General features: G+C 38.8%; 1 pseudogene; it reads left to right on the top strand.

The window, feature by feature from the left end:
• Nucleotides 1–391: 391 nt before the first annotated feature.
• The window catches only part of LOC149191122 (U-box domain-containing protein 17 pseudogene), a 30,735-nt pseudogene continuing 11,105 nt past the window's right edge, over nucleotides 392–20,021 (top strand).

Below are 20,021 nucleotides of genomic sequence, written 5' to 3' on the forward strand. Positions count from 1 at the left end.
GACTGCTTCTGCAACCCTTGGGTCATCTGAAATTGCATCTAGTTCAAGAATTCCCACTGAACCTCCTTTCATTCCTACCCTTCCCCCGCAGCCTACTATTTCTGATAAAAAATCTGCAGTCGTATCGCCTCCATCTATTCCTTCTACTCCTAAAATAGCCAAGATTGCTTCACCTCCGCATACACCTCCTCATACCCTTCATACATAAGCTCCACCTACTCCCCCAACATCACCAAGACCGATTGGAAATCCACCAAGAGTAATGATTGCTCGTTTTGCACCTCTCGTGCTGCCTCAAGTTTTGGATGATATGCCCGCAGATTATCAAAGTAAGATTCCATTGTTTGATGGCACTCCTCAGAGTGTTCCAGCTCAACAACATGTAGACAAAATGGCAGATTTCTTCGATCTCCATGAAATTGATGCAGAGAACGTGACCATGATATTATTTGTGCAAACTTTCGGCGGTGAGGTAAGAAAATGTTTTAGAGCTTTGGAAGCTAGAAGTATTCCCACATTAGCTGAGCTTCAAAGACATTTCTTGGATCGCTGGGAAGTAAACAATGATCCTCTTCAAATCACTTCTGAATATACCAAGATCAAGCGGAATGTCGGTGAGTCCGTGCAAGGCTACTATATTAGATTCAATGCGGTTTATAATGCAATTCCTAATGATTTAAGGCCATCTAGAAAGTCAGCTTTGCTTAAGTTCCCGGATGGTTTTGATCCGGACATGGCATATCAATTGAGAGAGAGAGATCCAGCTACCTTAGAAGAAATGCAGAAAATTGTCGTTAGTGTTGAGGAAAATTTGAATGACAAGAGAGCTAGATTGAAAGCCAAGAAGAAAGTCTCAATAAAGGAAGAAGCTTCTACCTTAGACCAAGTACTCCGCAAGGTAGAAAAGATGATTGAAAGGTTAACACTTGATAAGCCTGAACTGCAGATTCAGAATCCCAATTTCCGTGGCCAGCAGCAACCACAATTCAGGATCAAACAACGTGAGCAGCGAGCACAAGAACCAGCACCACAACAACAACAAGTAAAGACACCTCTTCAGCAGAATTTTGTTGGTCCCGAATCTGATGATGAAGACAATGTAATAGGAGAAGAAAATCACTTCTTTACTCCTGATGATATGCCCACCTTTATCACTGAAGATGATGAGTATGCAGAAAATTCAGTTGTACAGAAGGATGAGGATTTTATCTTGGTGAATGACACAGCTCTTGAAGAAGAGTCGGATGAGTATCAAAGAGGTTATATGAATGCTTTGTCCGCCCAACAACGTTAGTATTCACTTAGAAATAGAAATGTCCCCATCAATCCAATCCAGAAGAGAAAGGAAGTTCCAGCATCTAAGAATGAGTCACCTGTTGTACCAAAGAAAGGAAAAGAAATTGCTGATCCTACTACTAGCAAGTCTCCACCAGCAAATGAAAGAGTAAATCAGCCAATTGTATCAAAGGATAAAGCTGAAAGAAAAGATGTTCCAGCCAAAGAGGTAGAAAATATTTCTGCTTTTAGTTTAGAAAATGAAATTTCTAAATTGAAGGTATCCATTCCCTTGACTGAACTAATGAGGAACAACAGTTATAGAGGTCAAGTCTCTAAAATTTTGAATTTTGATCCAATGTCTGATATGGTGAATGTGAAAGATGATCAACCTAAACTGATTTTTGGACCAACATTAAATGGTGAGTCTCCAGACAGTGATGTGCCACCTTTTTATATCAGTCTGAGATTGCATGAGTTTGTGTTGCATAATGCCATGTTTGATTTCGGCGCTTCCCACAATCTTATGCTGAAGGATATCATGGAGAAGTTGGGTTTGGATGTCACTAGGAAATACCATGATCTTTATTCATTTGATTCTAGCAGGTTGAGATGTATTGGGCTCATTAAAGACTTGGTTGTAAGTTTGGATCAGATTCCAATGAAGAATGTTTTGATGGATGTTGTTGTGGCAGACATTCCTCCCAGATTTGGTATGATTCTTTCCATGTCCTGGGGAGAAAAATTGAAAGGGACATTACAACTAGATTTCTCCTATGCAACGATTCTTGTGTTTGGCCAAATGAGAAAACTGTATCGGGAACAAAAAATTAAATACATGATTATAAGCAAGGAGAAACCGATTAATCATCCGATTAATTATGTACATACAGATTTAGAGTCTTTTGTTTTGTATTCAGATAGTTTCAATGATATCGATAGTCAGTTAGTTGTAGCAGATGATATTTCAGAAATAGCAGAGAATTTCAGAGAAGTTTTGAAGAAAGAAGGACAAGAACAAGAAAATACCATTGAGCAATCAGATAAAGATAATGGACAACAAGCAGAAAAAACAAAGCTAACAGAGTTTCAGCACTTAGAAGAAGAGGAAGATGGTCTGTGGACCATGGATTTCGATGGAGCAGTGGGAAATGATGGTGCTGGAATTGGTATTTGGGTACGCAGTCCTTTGTTTGCTCCAAACAAAGTGCCTAGTAATGTGCGGGTATGTTCTTACAAGCTAGCTTTTGATTGTTCAAACAATGAGGCTGAGTACGAAGCTTTGATTGCTGGCCTAAAAATTCTAAGAAAGCTGAATGCTAAGAGGATTGTTGTATATGGCCACTCCGAATTGGTGATTAAGCAAGTCAAAGACGAATATCAAGCAAAGCATCCTCGAATGCGGACTTACCAAAATGCAGTTCTAGATATCTTGAAGTTGTTTTCAGATTATACCTTGACGTGTGTGCCTCGTATTCAAAATAGCATTGTAGATGCACTTGCTAAGGTAGTGAGTAATTTGAAGATTCTGATGAACTCAAGTTATAAATTCGAAATCCATGTGAAACATCATCCGACTGTCTTGGACAATCAAAGATATTGGCAAGTTTTCCAAGATGACGAGGAGATTGATGATTTTCTGCAAAACAAAGGTAAGTTTAAAGATACCTCAATTGATGTAGAACATGATGATGGTAAAGATGATGTGCAGATCAATCAAATGGAAGTGTTGCAGCTTAAGGATAATATTATTCCTAAAGGCTTGATACCTTTAGAAGAACTCTTTGATCATGATGACGTAGCTCGCAAACCAACATTGTAGCCAACAGAGAAGGGAGTCGAAGAGGTGAATATTGGAACAGCTGAAAATCTAAAGATGGTAAAACTGTCCAAAGCATTGCCACAAAAGGTAAATGCCAAATATATCAGTTTGTTGTCATACTTTGCTGATGTGTTTACTTGGGACTATTCCAACTTGAAGACATATGATACCAATATAATTCAACACACTATTCCTATTAAGCCTAATCAGAAACCTTTCAGACAAAAGTTGAGAAGGCTAAATCCAAAACTGCTGCCATAAATTGAGAAGGAGGTAAACAGGTTTTACAAATCAGGAATCATCGTTCCCATCAGATTTTCTGATTGGATCTCTAATTTGGTGCTCATACGAAAGAAGACAGGTGAGATTCGTTTGTGCATTGATTTTAGGAATCTCAATAAAGTTTCATTGAAGGACAATTATCCGTTGCCAAAAATGGATCACATACTTCAGTGAGTAGTTGGAGCATCTCGTATGTCACTACTCGATGGTTATTTGGGATATAACCAAATTTTGGTCCATGAAGATGACCGAGACAAAATAGCGTTCACCACTCCCTGGGGAACTTTTCATTACGCTAAAATGCCTTTCGGTTTGAAAAATGCAGGTGCCACATTTCAGTGGGCAATGGATATGGCTTTCGCAAATGAGAAGGATGTCTTTTTGGTTGTGTACCTTGATGATTTGACAGTGTTTTCCAATTCAGATGAAGAACACATGTATCATTTGAAAATTGTCTTTCAAAAGTGCAGAAAATATGGTGTGTTGTTGAATCCGAAGAAGAGCTTGTTTGCCATGGATGAGGGAAAACTACTTGGACACATTATCTCAAAAGATGGCATTCGTATTGATCCAGCATGTGTAGAGGCAATTCAGCAAATTGACCTTCCCCGGAACAAGAAGGAGATACAATCTTTTAATGGTAAGATGAATTTTTTACGCCGCTTTGTGCCTAATCTTGCTGAACACCTAAGAGAGATTACAAACATGCTTAAGAAGGACAGCCAAGTGAAGTGGACAGAAGAGGCTGTAAAATCTTTCAATCTAGTAAAATTGGCTCTTTCTTCAGCTCCGGTTCTAATCAGCCCAGATTACACTCAGGATTTTATATTGTTTTCATTTGCTTCGGAGCATACTATGGCAGCTGTATTAATGCAGAAAAAAGATGAGCACGAAAGACCAATTGCTTTCTTCAGCTGAACTATAAGAGATGCAGCCTTGAAGTACAACATCATTGAAAAGCAAGCCCTTGCACTTGTAAAAGCATTGAAAGATTTTCGGGTATATATTTTGCATTCTCATATTTTGGCTTATGTTCCTAACGCTGCTGTCAAAGATGTTTTGGTACAAACAGATCTGGAAGGAAGACGAGGCAAGTGGATTGCAGCTTTGTTGGAGTATGATGTGGAGATAAAGCCCACAAAGCTTGTTAAAGGACAGGGATTGGCAAAGTTAATGGCTGAATCAAATTTGCATGTCTTAGACATAAATCTGATTGCTGCTATGTCCGATGAGAATGAGGAAGGTTCGTCAATTCAGGTATCTGAAATATTTGTTCTTTCTCCGTGGTATTCAGATATCATATATGTGCTTCAGAATTTGTCACCACCACCCGACATGGCTAGAAACAAAGGTAGAACTCTCAAGTTAAAGGCTGCTAAGTTTTGTGTTTTGAATTTTGCACTTTATTGGAAAGATCCCGGTGGTGTTTTGTTGAATTGTTTGGTGGAAGAAGAAGTGAAGCAGGTCATGGAGGATTTCCATAAAGGAGATTGTGGCGGTCACCTTTTTTGGAAAACAACGACAAATAAAATTCTGAGAGCGGGATACTATTGGCTGACATTGTTTGTTGATGTATATAAGGTTGTCAAGAGCTATCATAAATGTCAGATTTTTGAAGGAAGGCAGAAATATAACCTTTGCCGCTTAAGCCCATTGAGGTGAGTGCCCCTTTTCAGTAGTGGGGGTTGGATTTCATTGGTGAAATTCATCCCACTTCTTTAGGTCAGCATAGATGGATCCTCACGACGACAGATTATTTCATGAAATGGATCGAAGCAATTCCCACCAGACAAGCTACGGATGCGGTAATAATTTCATTCCTTGAGAATAACATTTTGTCTCGTTTTGGTTGCCTGAATAAGTTAATCACTGATAATGCAGCAGCTTTCAAATAAAAAAAGATGATTGAGTTTTGTAACAAGTATAAAATCATTTTGGGACACTCAACTGCCTATCATCCGCAAGGCAACGGATTGGCAGAGTCTTCTAACAAATATTTGGTCAACATCATTAAAAAGTTGCTGGAAATAAACAAGAAGAGTTGGCATAAGAAGTTGGTCAATGCACTTTGGGCAGATCGAGTGAGTCAGAAGAAATCCATTGGTATGTCCCCCTTTGAGCTAGTTTATGGAGTTGATACAGTGTTTCCTACCTCTCTCGTAGCTCTGGTAGTCAAACTTCTTCAGGAGGCTGGTAGTGAAGACGATCATATGCAGAGAAGACTAAATCAAATGATCCATTTGCAGCAGACGAGAGAAGAATTTTTTCAAAACATGTTCAAGTTGCAGGAGAGAATTAAGAAAATCTATGACAGAAAATCGAAGGCAGACAATTCCAATTGGAGGAGGTGGTGGTGAAGTGGGATGCAAGGAATGAGGAAAAGGCAAGCACGGTAAGTTTGAAAATCTCTGGAAAGGTCCCTTTAAGATTGCAACATATCGGGGTTAGAATACTTTTCTTCTGAACGGGGAAGATTGTCCAGGAGGGCCAGTCAATGGTCGGCTGCTCAAGCGGTATCATTTCTGAGTTGTTTCTGCTGTTTACATTGTCACTGTAAATACCATTTTATTTCAGTTTCATTGCAAGTATGCGCTGTGATCTTTTCTTCAGTTTGGGGCCCGAAGTGAAGGCTATAATTCTGAAGAAATATTTTAGTTTTGGGATCAGTTTGTCGAGTCAATTTTTCAGTCATTTTGGTTTCATAATTGAGTCGGTTTGAGTCAAGTTTCGATCAATAAATAAGTCAAGAGTCTTGTGTTAATTTGTCAAAATAATGGACTCCATAGCCCAATGGACGAAGGCACTGTCTATCTCTCCCAGAGATCTACCGTTCTTGGCACCTCCTAGGAGCTACCATCCCCATTGGAGCCAATGTTAGAGTCGGTCTTTACATCCCTCCGTCAGAGATCATTTCTCTTATTGCATTTCATTTTTAGGTGTCTCATACAGTTCATTCATCCGCATTCCGTTAGGGGCATGCCATAATCTGACGGAAGGGCCTTGTCACTCATTCCCCTCATGTCTTGTACCTGTTGGCTCAGGTCTTTTCATCAAGGTCCATCAAAATCATTTTCCAATCAATGACAGTCAATGTTTGGTCTTTTGGTGGGCAAAGAGTCATTTCAGTCATTAGGTCTAGGGTTTAGCAAATTCAGTCTTCAAAGTGTCCAATAATGCCAATAGGCCAGAGGGAGGTTCTAAACAAGTTTTTATTTCAAAAATTTCATCGTCATATTGCTGGACTATGACTTTTCTTCAAAACTTTGTTTTGAAGAAAATTCGACATTTCGTCCTTTGTAATAAATTGCCATGTAAATTTCAAAATTTTCAGTTCTTGGATATTTCAGATGCAGCCCTGGTCATCCTTTGCTGAAACTCAATGCCAAACATCCCTGTAAAATTGACAAAAGAGTTTCATCATTTCAACCAAAAATCAAAGAGGAAACAAGAAGAACAGAGTTGAATTAAAATGAGAAAAGTGTCAAAACTAAAACATAAGAAAGTGGGTTTTTGAGAAACAAAAATCAAACCCATCACTATATAAGATATTTTCATTGTTTGAAACACCCATTGGTATGCCAAGAGATCAATTGAAGTCGACTTAAGTTGGGAAAGAGTGAAGCTATGTTTTGAAAGCCAAGAGTGTGTGTTAGAGTGCGCACGACACATTGGAGGAAGGCGTGATGCACATAGGCCGCGCGGCGCATTGGGCCAAGTTTCACCGTGCAATTTACAACCGGCGCGGCGCATCCAGGAGGCGTGGCGCATTGGGTTTGTGCGCGGCGCACAGAGCCGACAGGCCAATTTTATATCACTGCTTTCATAAAAAAACAAACAACTCCATTTCTTCTACTCCAAGTAAGTTTGAGAGTTCTTGCCATTGAATTTAGCTTGTGTTGGGTATTGTTTGGAGGAAAGATTTGAAAGTTTAAAGTTTGAAAATGTAAACCCTATATTTATATCAAAATATACTCCTTTGGGTTTTGAAATTGGTGTTTTGAAATTGTAATTTTGGTGCCAAGTCTCCTTTCCCACCTGTGATCCTTTCCCTTTCATAATTCTATCATTATAGTCAATCCCTTATGCCCTAACCTCCCAAACTACTCATATCCCTGCTTCCCATTTTCCCTATCCTAAATCCTACCATTCCCTATCATTTTCCCTCTCCCATATCATTTGTAACAAATTCCCAAACCCCACATCCCTAAACACAGTCAAATGACTGTTAACACATTTCAAATTTCACTTGACAAACTCCACCATCCACTTTTCCCACTGTCCCATATTCCTCACAGTTCCTTATTGCTCTTTCGCATATTTGGCATTGAAAATAAACACCTATTTCTCATTTTCAAACCAATCAAACATACGCTTGTTATACACATTACAGCACCATGACAGAGACTGATTCATCATATGAACAAGACAGTGATTCTACCACAGAGCCTCATGCACCAAGGAGGCCTCGTAAGGGTTGCAGACATGTCAGAGAAGAGCCCACCTCATTGACTCAATTGTAGGCCTACCCACTTTCCATGGTATGTTTCCAACAACATTCATGCTTTCAGTATTGTGAGATGATTGCTCAGATTCAGCATCATCAGGAATTGGCTTGGTTATTTGTTTTGCATTTTCATGATGGTCAGGTAACTCTTGCTGGTGTAAATCTCACCTTGACACCAAAGACCATTCCTCAAGCAACAAGAATACCGAATGTAGGTGAGGAGTGGAAAAAAGAATGCAGGTGGAAAGAGTACATTATGAACCATATATCAGGCCTAGCTATGTGAGACAACTCAGCAGGGTGTTCCCATTCCGGTTTTTGAAAGAATCCTATGCGCTGTTGATGAGACTCATTATCAGATGCTTCAGTTGTGAGGGCTGCTTTTGACGCCTCTATGCATACCATATCAGATTGTTGATGCATTTCACGAGAGTGAAGATGATGAACATTCCATATTTCATGTGCTGAAACATCGAGAGGATGACTACTCTTGTGCAAAAGAAGACTCCCGAACAACAGTACAACAACATTTATCACTATGCGCACATCAAGGTCATTGTTGTGCATCAGCTTGGATTGCAGGGTATCACACGGGAAGACTTCATTTCCCGTGAGGTCTTCACAGCTTCAGCAGCTCATCAGGAGTTTGTCCATCATACAAGTGAACCTTCATATCAGCATGGAGGTCAGGAGGTAGAGACTACTAGTGTGCCAACATATGTCACCTATCAGAGAGGCATAAGAGGATTGTTTGTAGCAGCCCGACGAGTACTATCTCCACATGGGGTGGAAGGGGTCTCGTTGCCGTCATCAGCAGCACAGGTACAGGACAGAGGCAAGAATCCTATGCAGGGTGAGGGCCCTTCAGGAGGCCTAGACACTGATTTCATACTCATCGATGATGATGTGAGCTCTCCTAGCTCAAAGCTGAGGGAGGTCATTCAGGAGCAGAAAGATGAGATAGATGCATTGACCGACAAGTTGCAGAGAGCTCAATGGGTCATAAACTATTTGGAGCAGCGAAACAAACAACTGGAGGATCAACATACAGTTATGGAGTTACAAAAAATTCGGCAAAACCGCCGAGCTGCCCAAAGGAGGAGGATAGTGTTATGAAACCAGCTCAAGAAAAGATAAAAAACATAGATCAACGCCTTAGAATTCAGCCTCTTCGAGGGGGAAACCTCCTTTACATTACATAAATGAACAATTCTTGGATCATACAAATGAAAATACCTCCTTTCTATATATAGGAGTCTAAGGGGTTATAACATAATCATAGCCGACATAACAATAATAATGTAAGGGCACAATAATAACAATAGTGGGCTTCTATGTGGCACAATAGTAACAATATGGGCACTACATGGGTACATCAATATAATACGTGGGTTATACTAATAACAATAAGGGGTTACACTTGTAGTATAGGGGCCTAACATGCCCCTCTCCTTCAAAAAGCGTTGTCCTCAACGCTTGAGTACTTCTTGATGCTTCTGTATAAAATTCTTGTCCTCCCATGTGGAATATTCAACAGGTAAGTTCTTCCACTTGATGAGATACTCTGAAATTGATCGATTTCGTAGCTGTCGGGTTCTTGTTTCTGTGACTGCTCCAGGTTCCAATATGATTTTTCCTTCCTCTTCAATTTCTGACAATATTGCTTGAATTGGGATCTTTTGCAACTTTTGAATAAGTGGCCATACTTCTTCGTCCTTCTTCCATTCATCCCTTTCTTCGTTTATCCAATCTGGCTGGATAATATAAATAGCACAAAACAATGCTTCCACATCCTCATACTTGAAGAGTCTTCCCATTCGGTAAGGTCGCCATTTTTTAGGTGCATGTAGTATTGCCAACATTTCCTTCTCATAAATAGCTTGCTTGAGATGTAGTAGGAAAAATACCCAATTACCTACATCAAAACATTTTTCACTACGATGTTGATCTACCTGTTGTTTCGTTTGATTTTGCACCGAAGTGGCATTATCCTTTAAAAGTTGGAGAACTTGCTGTTGATGCTCGATGTGATCTTTCTCTGCTTGAACCTTTTTCTTCTTGATATGTCCTTCTATCTTTTGAAGAGTGGTAATTTCTTCCAGTCCTTTACAAGATATGGTCGGGTTCATTTCTTGATGCTCGATGTGATCTTTCACTTCTTGAACATTTTTCTTCTTGATGTGTCCTTCTATCTTGATAGTTTGAGGAGTGGTAATTTCGTCCATTGAATTACAAGATATGGTTGGATTCATTTCTTCTTTTTCGATGTGATCTTTCACTTCTTTCACCGTTTTCTTCTTGATATGTCCTTCTATCTTGAGAGTTTGAGGAGTGGTAATTCTTGCCAATGCTTTACAAGATATGGTCTGATTCATTTCTTCTTTCTCTGGGGTGGTGTCCTGGCGTATATCCTCTTCTTTTGATGTTTCTTGATCCTTTTCTTCCTCCTCTAAATATTCTATGTAAAATAATTTCTTCTCAGCACACCTATGACCTTTAGTGCATTTACTATCACAATTGTAACAAAGCCCTTTTTCTCTTTTTTCTTCCAATTGTTGTGGTGTAACCCTTGTAGGTTGTGGAAGGCTGGGAGAAACAACACTTCCATCTTTATAGTTGTGAGGGGTATGCTTCCTGGTCTCCATAACTTTGCTTTCCATTATATTACAAAGCCCTTTTACTCTTTCCAATTGCTGTGGTGTTGCTCTAAAGAAGGTGTTGCTCTTTGTATCCTCATAATGTGCTATCATTTCCTCCGTGAAAATTGACCACGTAACAAGTTTTTTACGAGAACAAAGCCCTTCATACCATAAAAATTGATTTGGTTCTAGATATGAAGATGCAATACATACCTTTTGTAATAGTTGTACACCATGTAGATCAAAATATTGCTCCATCCAACGTATCCAATTTACTGGATCCTTGCCATCAAACTTCCTCATCTTGCTTTTTCTTGATTCTAGGAGCTCGACCTTGAAACGACTGTAACTCTGTACTTTCAGATCTTTAAGTTCTGAAATTGTGAACTATAGTAGCCCTCTATGTCCTCTTTCCAATGCCACCAGTCTGATCCAAATTGGATTCTCTAAGAAAGAGTTATGCACAATCTCCCGCAGTGACCCGATTATAGAGTAGTTCAGTAGAGCGAACTTGTATGAAGTGCCACGTGTCACTGTTTCAACCTTTGACTCTAAAAAATATATACAAGAAAACTAAAGTCCGTCCTCTTTCTGTACCTTCTTACGAAATTTCAATCCGATGCTCAGAAAGAAAGTTATGACGATTTTCCCTAGGTCACCTGTTTTGAGTGTAATTCAGGAGTCTGCAAAAAGACCAACTTCCTCAGATCATATCTCCGAAAATATCGCGCTAAAATCTCTGAAATTTGGACCCAAGGTTCAGCACGATTGCTTTTCAAATGGGTTTTTTTTGCGACTTGTGAAACGTCACAGAAAAAAAGTTATAGCGAAAAAGCCACGATGACCTGTTTGGAGCAGCGAAACCCTAGAATCCAAAGCTCTGATACCAAATGTTATGGAACCAGCTCAAGAAAAGATAGAAAAGATAGATCAACGCCTTAGAATTCAGCCTCTTCAAGGGGGCAACCTCCTTTACATTACATAAATGAAAAATTCTTGGATCATACAAATGAAAATACCTCCTTTCTATATATAGGAGTCTAAGGGGTTATAACATAATCATAGCCGACATAACAATAATAATGTAAGGGCACAATAATAACAATAGTGGGCTTCTATGTGGCACAATAGTAACAATATGGGCACTACATGGGTACATCAATATAATACGTGGGTTATACTAATAACAATAAGGGGTTACACTAGTAGTATAGGGGCCTAACAGATAGAGTTCACTTCATTGGAGCAGGAGATAGAGGCTGATCGAGAGACTTGGCTCGAGAGGGTCAACATTCATCTTGAGAAGCTGTTGGTGAAGTCAAACAAAGACAAGGACATGCTCAGGCACATGAAAAATCATTATTGGGCACAAACTCATGTTTGCAACGCAAGGATCAAAATCTTGAAGACAAGACTAAGGAGGGCACTAAAACGACGCAAAAGGCATGATAGGCTCCAAATCTTGGCCGAAGCTTCTTTGGTTGAGCATGATACTTGATGATGGATCTTCAATCCAAATTTCAACAAATTTGGAGAAAATTTTGTCAATTTTGAATTTTTTGGCTTCAAAACAGATTTTCCTACCCAACACGTAGCGCCACTCGGTGCACGCTTATAATTGGGAGATCATTTGGAGGAAAACTTTACATTTTTGGATTTTTCATCAAAATTTATGCATGCTCGTTGATTACCTAAGGATTTCATCAAGTTCTGGGTTGCCTAAAGGGTCAAAAACACCCTAAAAATGACCTCTCTGCCACCTTTTGCACCCATGGGAATCAGTCTTGGGATATTGAAGTTTTGGAGGGGAAAATGACATCCAAATCCAGAAATTCCACTTGGGTTGGAAAGTAGATAGGCAGGTATTTCCAGCAAGCTATCATGAGCTCAATTTGGACTTTTGGAAGTACCTCAAAATCAGCTCCAAAGTTGTGCTACGCATATAGGTTTTGGGCGCGACGCATAGAGAATTTTGGCCTATTTTTCACTCTCCAGCTCAGAATTTCGGCCAGTTTTGACTAGTTTTACTTTTTGATGTTACTCTTGATCTAACTTGATGTAATTTCATGACCATGATGTAATTTTGGGCACATTTTTACTTGTTTTAGTAGATTCATTCACTAAAAAGTGAAAAACAACTGAATGAATCAGTTTCCTAACATATAGAGGCAAGTTGTTTCATTGCCTATTTTTCAGTTCCTTGTTTAGATATGGTTGAAACAACGCCTAGAAAGATGAGATAAACCCCTAGAGGCATGGGAATGAGTTAAGCTTGCCTATATCATGTAATTTCTCAGTCATTTTCAAGGTTGGACACTTGGGATTGCTTGGCACTTCATTGTACATTCATTTTCAGCATTTTTGGCAAAGGAAAGACCAGGGTTTTGCAGCACTTGTTGGGATCCTTGTGGCTTTGTGTTTTGATGGTGTTTTTCTTCATGTAATTGTAAGTTCATTGATGTTTTATGTATGCCATTTCCCTTCTCTTTACTTCTGAAATTAAACAAATTGAGTGACAAAGGTAGAATTCATGAGTTTGTTGTGCTCTGCCTTAAACTTTGTTTAGTTTTACATGTTTTCATCTGTTTTGAGAGGATTCTTGTAGCCTCTTGCCCTCTTCAGCTCCTTAGTGGTCTTTTCTATCCATTCATTTAATCTAAAGCATCGAAACTACTGCCTACCTTGCCCCAACCAGAACTCTGCAAAAATTTGGCCTCATCCCCGGACCCAAATTTGCCTTCCCTTTTTCCAATAAACCCCCCCCAAAAAAAACTCAAATTAAATCCTTGCACTTCATACCTAGCCTAAGATTAGTTTTTAAATCAGTCATCTCAAGCCCCATCTGATTATATTTTACTAAGATTGACTCGGAGAGAGCCCTCTCCTGTCCTCATAGGTCTAGCTACGAGGCTGAGAGTGGTTTGATATGGACCTAGAATCTTACCTTTTCAGCCTGAGGTAAATCTAGGCACTAACATGATCCACTGTCAAACATTGTTTTAATATTTGTATGCTTAGAAGTTATCCTTATGTGGAAGAGTTCAACTCGTTTATCCTCATGTGGAGGATTTATGTTTGAAGAAGATACATTAGATTTCAAACTTGAACCAATATCAGAAGTTTTACCTATTGTAACCATGGTGGTTATTTTCCGTTCGTCACCTGAATCTGAACCTAGGTCTTGCTGGATTGCTGTTATGGCCTTCTTTTCATCCTTCGCCTTAAGCAATTTTTTGGGCTTAAGTTCTGGATGAAGTTTTCAGCACTTCGATCATCATGACCGATCCTCTTGCAATGAGAACAAGTAGGTCTTTCCTTCTAAAAGACTGCTGATTTATTTCTCTTTGAAATGTTCCCCTTACTGTCTCTAGATTCTCTGTTTTCCATCTCTTTGGATGACTGAGATGACAACTTGAATGGTCTGCCACCTGATTCAATATGTATGGCCTGAACACACACCTCATCAAAATCATCAGGATTAAACATTAATAAAGTATGCTGCAAATATGAATGTAAACTGCCGATGTATTTTAACAAAGTTTCACATGTATCCAATGAAATACCAAGCGCCAATGCTTTCTTCCTGAATTCCTGAGTAAACTCCTGAACACTCTGCCCTTTACCTTGCCTCAGATGCTGCCAATCAATAATAGCTTGCTGCATGTATCCTAAAGGATAGAACTATTTCCTAAGAGCTTTCAAAAACTTAGACCATGAAGAGATAACTTTTCCCATATGCTTAACATCTAACTGAGTTTTGCTTTCCCACCAGATTAAAGCTGTTCCCCCCATTCTAAGTGTAGTTAACTAAATTTTAGTTTTATCTTTAGAAATGTTTTGAATGCGACAATACACTTCTAACTGCTTTATCCAGTTATCTAACTTTTCAAGATTCATTTCACCATCATAAATAGGTAACTCAAATTTAACATCAAGTTTCAAAAGAGATGATTTCTTAGGTTTCTTATCTGTTTCAGATGCTGCACTGGAAGAAGAAGAAGAAGAGGATGATGGAGATGATGGAGGTGAAGGAGGTTTATCATCCTTGCCTTTACCTTTGTCCTTCTTCGATGCCTTCGAAGAAGAATCTACATCTCTCGCCTTCTTGTCTTTGTACAATTCTCCCAACATCTGTTGCATTGTTAAGAACACTTGCTGAAACTGTTCCTCGCTCATGTTATTCTCAGTGTTTTCACCTGCATCAGATCCTGACATGGTTTCTTTCTGAACAACTCGTCGCTTTCCAATCTCTGGATTGATCTCCTCAAGGATTGCTTCTCCTCATTGCGACTTTGACTTGGTTAACATTTAATGGAAACTCTACAAATGAAAACCTGCTTCGATACCAAATTATATGATCTGATATGTTTATATATTAAATACTGATGTAGAGTTGATTAGCCATTAGTGAATTGAATGATAACCAAAAACACGGAAAACGAGGAAGATTGCTGAAGCAGAACACTTTATGACAGCTGATAAACCATAAGAAAGATGCAAAACTGAAATGAAAATAGCGAAAACACAGATATACCAAACAACAATATTGATTACGGAGTTCGTCCCTGATGGACTATGTCTCCGGGTCTGCTTTCAAGATGGGTGACCGTTTTATTAGGAATGAGAAGAAGAAGTGGATTACATAGTGATTTAGTTAGATTGAACTTGCACACAAGAAATTCTGACCTCTGTCATCAGATAAGTCTCTGAACCAGCTTTCCAACACCACTTACGGTTTCCAAATCCGACTCTTGATGCTCCCGAAACTCTGAAAACAAAATTTTCCTCTAACCTCCAGAACCTGCACATGAAAAATGAAAACTCTCCTTCTTTATTCAATGAACAAATCTGTCTTTTATAAGCCTGTATATGCATTAAAACCTCCTCAGGCTCAATTAGGAATGAATTTGGTTGCAAATGGCTGAATTCGGGGGTTGATTTTGCCACCTATGGTTATAGTCATGGTTTTTGAATTATTACCAAAACAATTAAACAAACTAAAACGGAAAAATGACTTTAGAAACCCTGAAACCACAAACAGTCTAGCTAACCACGCGAAGGTGCTTGACAGCGCATGTGAACACCTACATAATCCCACGGTTAATTAGCTAGCGGTTTCGGTTGGCGGTAGCGGTGATTGTGGCAGTCACATGTATGGCGGTTCTGATACAGTTAATGATGCGGTTTAGGTTGGCAGTCTTCTCCAAACTGCAGCACATACCTGTTCATATGTTGCGGTCCTCGTTGGCGGTTAAACAACTCCGATACGATTTAAGGCCTGCGGTTAGGGTTACATAATCGTGACCTTCAGATCCCATTTGCTCACATAGTGGCAGTCCCGCCGGGGTTTAGTCCAGCGGTTAAGGACTATAATTTGATTTTATATTTGTTTTGTAATGTTTTTACAATTGAATAGGTTGAGACTTGGTTTTAGATCTAGGTAATGGATTTTGATTAGGATGTAGTTTAGGCTAGGAAATGGCATGAATGTATGGTTTAGATGTGTAGAACAAGATTTAGGGCTTAATACATGGTAAGAGTGCATTAGAATTCTTAGGGTAAACAAAGATAAATATGATAGCTTAGGAGTTAGGGTTTAGGTATAGGCTTAGGTTTTAGGTTTCATTTAACTTTCAAAGATCCATGTCGGCTTTGCACAACGACATTGGCAAAACTAAAGCCTTTACCAGACGATCAACCCTGGTACATCCTTGTAGTCTCCATGTGCCATTCGTCAATGTTGCATGATGACAACCATCACATCTTTGAAACTGACACTTGTAACGATGACAAGACTATGTCGTCGACCAGGTACTTTAACTCGAACTCTTTTACACAATCAACTATATCAACCATAAATCTGGCAAAGTCGAACAACAAAACACATGTCGTCGACCAAACACTGGTGGAACTATCGATGACATAAGTCAGCAGCTAGGTACAACATCACATCAACTGAACACCATGAAACCATAACATTACCTGAACACTGATCATTACCAACACTGTCAATCTGTCGAAACTGAACTGAAACGATGACGACACTGAATGACACTGAACAACACTTCGAACACTTGTGTATTTGGATCGATGGGTCCTCTGGATCATGTAGGAGAGTTGTCTTCATGTTATTTTATAAAAATTCAAAATAGAAAATTAGGAACAAAAGATAAAAGAAATCTAATAGAAGTTAACTTGCAATAGGAGAAAATATCTTACCAAAGTCAATTCCCTCTACCTAGGAATAAACATTTTCTACTGACTGAGCTTTCTTTCTCACCACTTTTCCTTCCACATTCAACTTCTTTTTGAATAATCATTTTCTCACAATTGGAATTCTTCTAGCTAATAACTCCATTAGATCCCAACCTCATTTTTGTCTAAGGTTGTCATTTATTCAACCATGACCCTTTTCTAGATTTTTCCATCTTTGAATCCACTACCTACCTAACAATTATAGGATCATCATCAATAATAAACAAAGATTTTTTTTATAAAAATGATAGTATGAGGTATTGGTCACTTGGCATGGAGATATTTGGATAACATCATGAAAAGCAATGTCACTATCATGTTTCAATTAAATCTTAGAAAGTATTCTCCATAATTCTCACACCCATGCAAGAGGGTACGTGTGACCAATGAGTGAAAGAGTTGTGTCTTTGATCTAATGTACTAAAACTAAAGTTGAAAACATTGATTTTCAAGGGTGGTAATGGTTGTATATGCCTTTCTTAATCTATCATCTAATACTAGATTCAAGCTAAACCATAGTTCAAAGAATGGGAACTCCAAATGTACATATGAAGGTATTACTATGTCAACCCTCTCATCTTTGTAAATATGAATCACATTATTTTTCTCCTTTTTAGGTATGTTAAAGGTTGTGAGTTTTGTTTTCCCAATATTAACTTTATTCTAATGAGTTCCACAAAATGAAGCTAAGATATTAACTTGTATATAGAGGCACCTCACTGAATGTGACATGAGAATAATGTCATTTACGAATAAGAGAATAAAAAGAGAGATTCAAAATAGTAAACAACCATTTATGGCACCTGGTGAATCAAATAGGAAATTTTCCTCTGGGCTCATCAATGTAGAGTCTCAAAAGGGTAGGGGAGAGTGGGAAACCGTGTTTAAATCTTATAGTATTATGGACCTCCTCTACCTCACTAGTACTCATATATACCTTACCAACGATGGTTTCATAATATTTCATCACAATCAAGACCACCAAGGGTAGAAGACCCAAATCTTGAAGCCAATTATAAAATAGGGCCCAATAAACACCATACTTTACACTTGTTTTCCTTGGCCTCCTCAATGATGGAAGGCCAACTAAAGGTATGATCACTAGTGCATTGGTTCCTCCTAAATATACTTATCATTTTGGCCTTACCAATTTTGTCTTTGAGCTAGTTGATATAGTTCTACTCTTGTTTAAGAGATGGTCTGTCTTGTCCTTCTAAGAATTCTCCCATAGATATTTTACATTAGTTTCGATTTGGAGATTCTATGCCTCATAATATGTTTGGTTAGGATATAATGTTCTACAATTAGAATCATAACAATCATTACAAGGGTAGTGGTCATTCCTAGTAAAGCAAGAAGTGAATATGGTATAGGAGATGGGGTTAAGCATGGAAGACCAAATGCCTTTTATGAAGTGGGGGGTAGCATTTAACTAAATCATGAGTTCCATGCAATGAGAAGGGCCTTGCTTTGAGGAAGTTTGTATATTTCTCATTAAGTTGGTGGTCAAAATGGATGATGATATATTGGCAAGGTCCATTGAGGCTAGGAATGAATGGGGGCTAGCCAAGGGGATCCTTAAAATATATAAAAACATCATTTTTAGTGAGAGGAGGAGGTGAAAAAGATGCACAGAGATATGATATTTCTAATATTAATGTTTTATTAAGAAGAACATGCTAAACTACAAAAGACCCACTAGCAAAGGAAAGCATGTGGTGCACATGGAATGTGGAATTTATTAATTGTTGACAAGGATGAGTAAATCATGAGAGGATACCAAGCTAACTAGAGGTTTTCCATAAGGCATCACTACTCTAGTAGCGAAAGTATAGTGTAAAACATCCTCTTGAAATTCCATTTCTTGAGTTGTCAATGACTTCAACTAGAGGCCATGCTTTATTAACTACATGCAACTAGATCTTGCATTAAAGTCTACTACAAGAATAATGACTTTAATAAACAAAAAAAATGATATTTCGACCTTTATATCTTTGAAAGGAGAGCCACCCATGGCTGCAATGGCATTAGGTGATGACACTACAAGAAGTTAGAATGCACCAAAGCAAAGTTTCTTAATAGGGGGTTTCCTTGCTAAGGGTACCCATAAGAACCTAGCATGAACACATGAACCTCAAATTAAAAAAAGGGAGGTCTAGATAATATTTAAGCCTATGTGATGCAACTAGAACCTTTCAAGCTAGGACAAAGTTTTAGCGTATGCGTTATTAGCTAGGAGTATTCTTGAAAGATAAGGAGTGGTGTTGTATCAATGCAAGGAGTTTAGGTAAATAAAGTTAAGTTGGAGTTGCTCCTCACCTCATTTGAGGATACCAATGAAAAGAAGAATGATACACCATAATTCCACTCAATTAATAAAAATGTAGCACTAATACTCGAGTCTTGGTCTCATATGATAGGGTGTTGCAGGGAGTGGTGAGGGAATGAGATGCCATGGTTTGGACCAACTCTATGTTTGGGTGTGTGGGGGGTGGGGGGTGGGGGTTTGGGTCATATATCTAGTGTCTCCCTCTTAGGGGGTTGGGATGCCATGGCTTGAACAAACCTATTTTTTTTTGGGGGCGAGGGTGGGGAGGGATTGCGTGGGTTCACATATCCAATGTAACACCCTCCTCCCACATTTACCCAAGCTAACTGACCTACCAGGGTAAATATGTGATGAAGAGTTACTATGATATGATTCAAAGCCCCAAGTAAAATTAAGGAAGTGGATTCGACAATCAAAACCATACTGGCCTACCTTAGGACCTACAAGCACCCCATGGGCTAACCAACCACTCCAGGCACTCAACCCTTGAGTTAACTTGCTTTTTAACTGAACTAAACCCCCATTCACTGTCATGAAAAGCCCTCGATGCGACTGTGACCCTCCATTCGCTCCCACAACAAGGCCTCCATGCGACTACAGACTCTTTCACTCGAGATTTAAGCCACATTTTCAAGCTAGTCTCCAGAACATTGCCCAAAACTGCACAAAACTCTCAAGAATGATAAATGCCATAAGGACAAATCCTTTCACACAAAACATAGATAAGAACTCGACCTAACCAAGCCTATCCATGATAGAAATTCTGCCAAATACATCATGAACATGTAATGTACAGGTCATAAATACACATTTAACAATGTAAACTTTGAAACAAGAACTGATACGATTACTCGTTTTGTTGAGGTAGCAAAAAATTCAACCGATTTTGAAAAGTGGTGATGCAGAATACATATA

Source organism: Pinus tabuliformis, chromosome 3_1 (genome assembly GCF_031772625.1).
Source record: "Pinus tabuliformis cultivar Carrire ecotype Pingquan chromosome 3_1, CPIR1, whole genome shotgun sequence".
Classification (NCBI taxonomy): Eukaryota; Viridiplantae; Streptophyta; class Pinopsida; order Pinales; family Pinaceae; genus Pinus; species Pinus tabuliformis.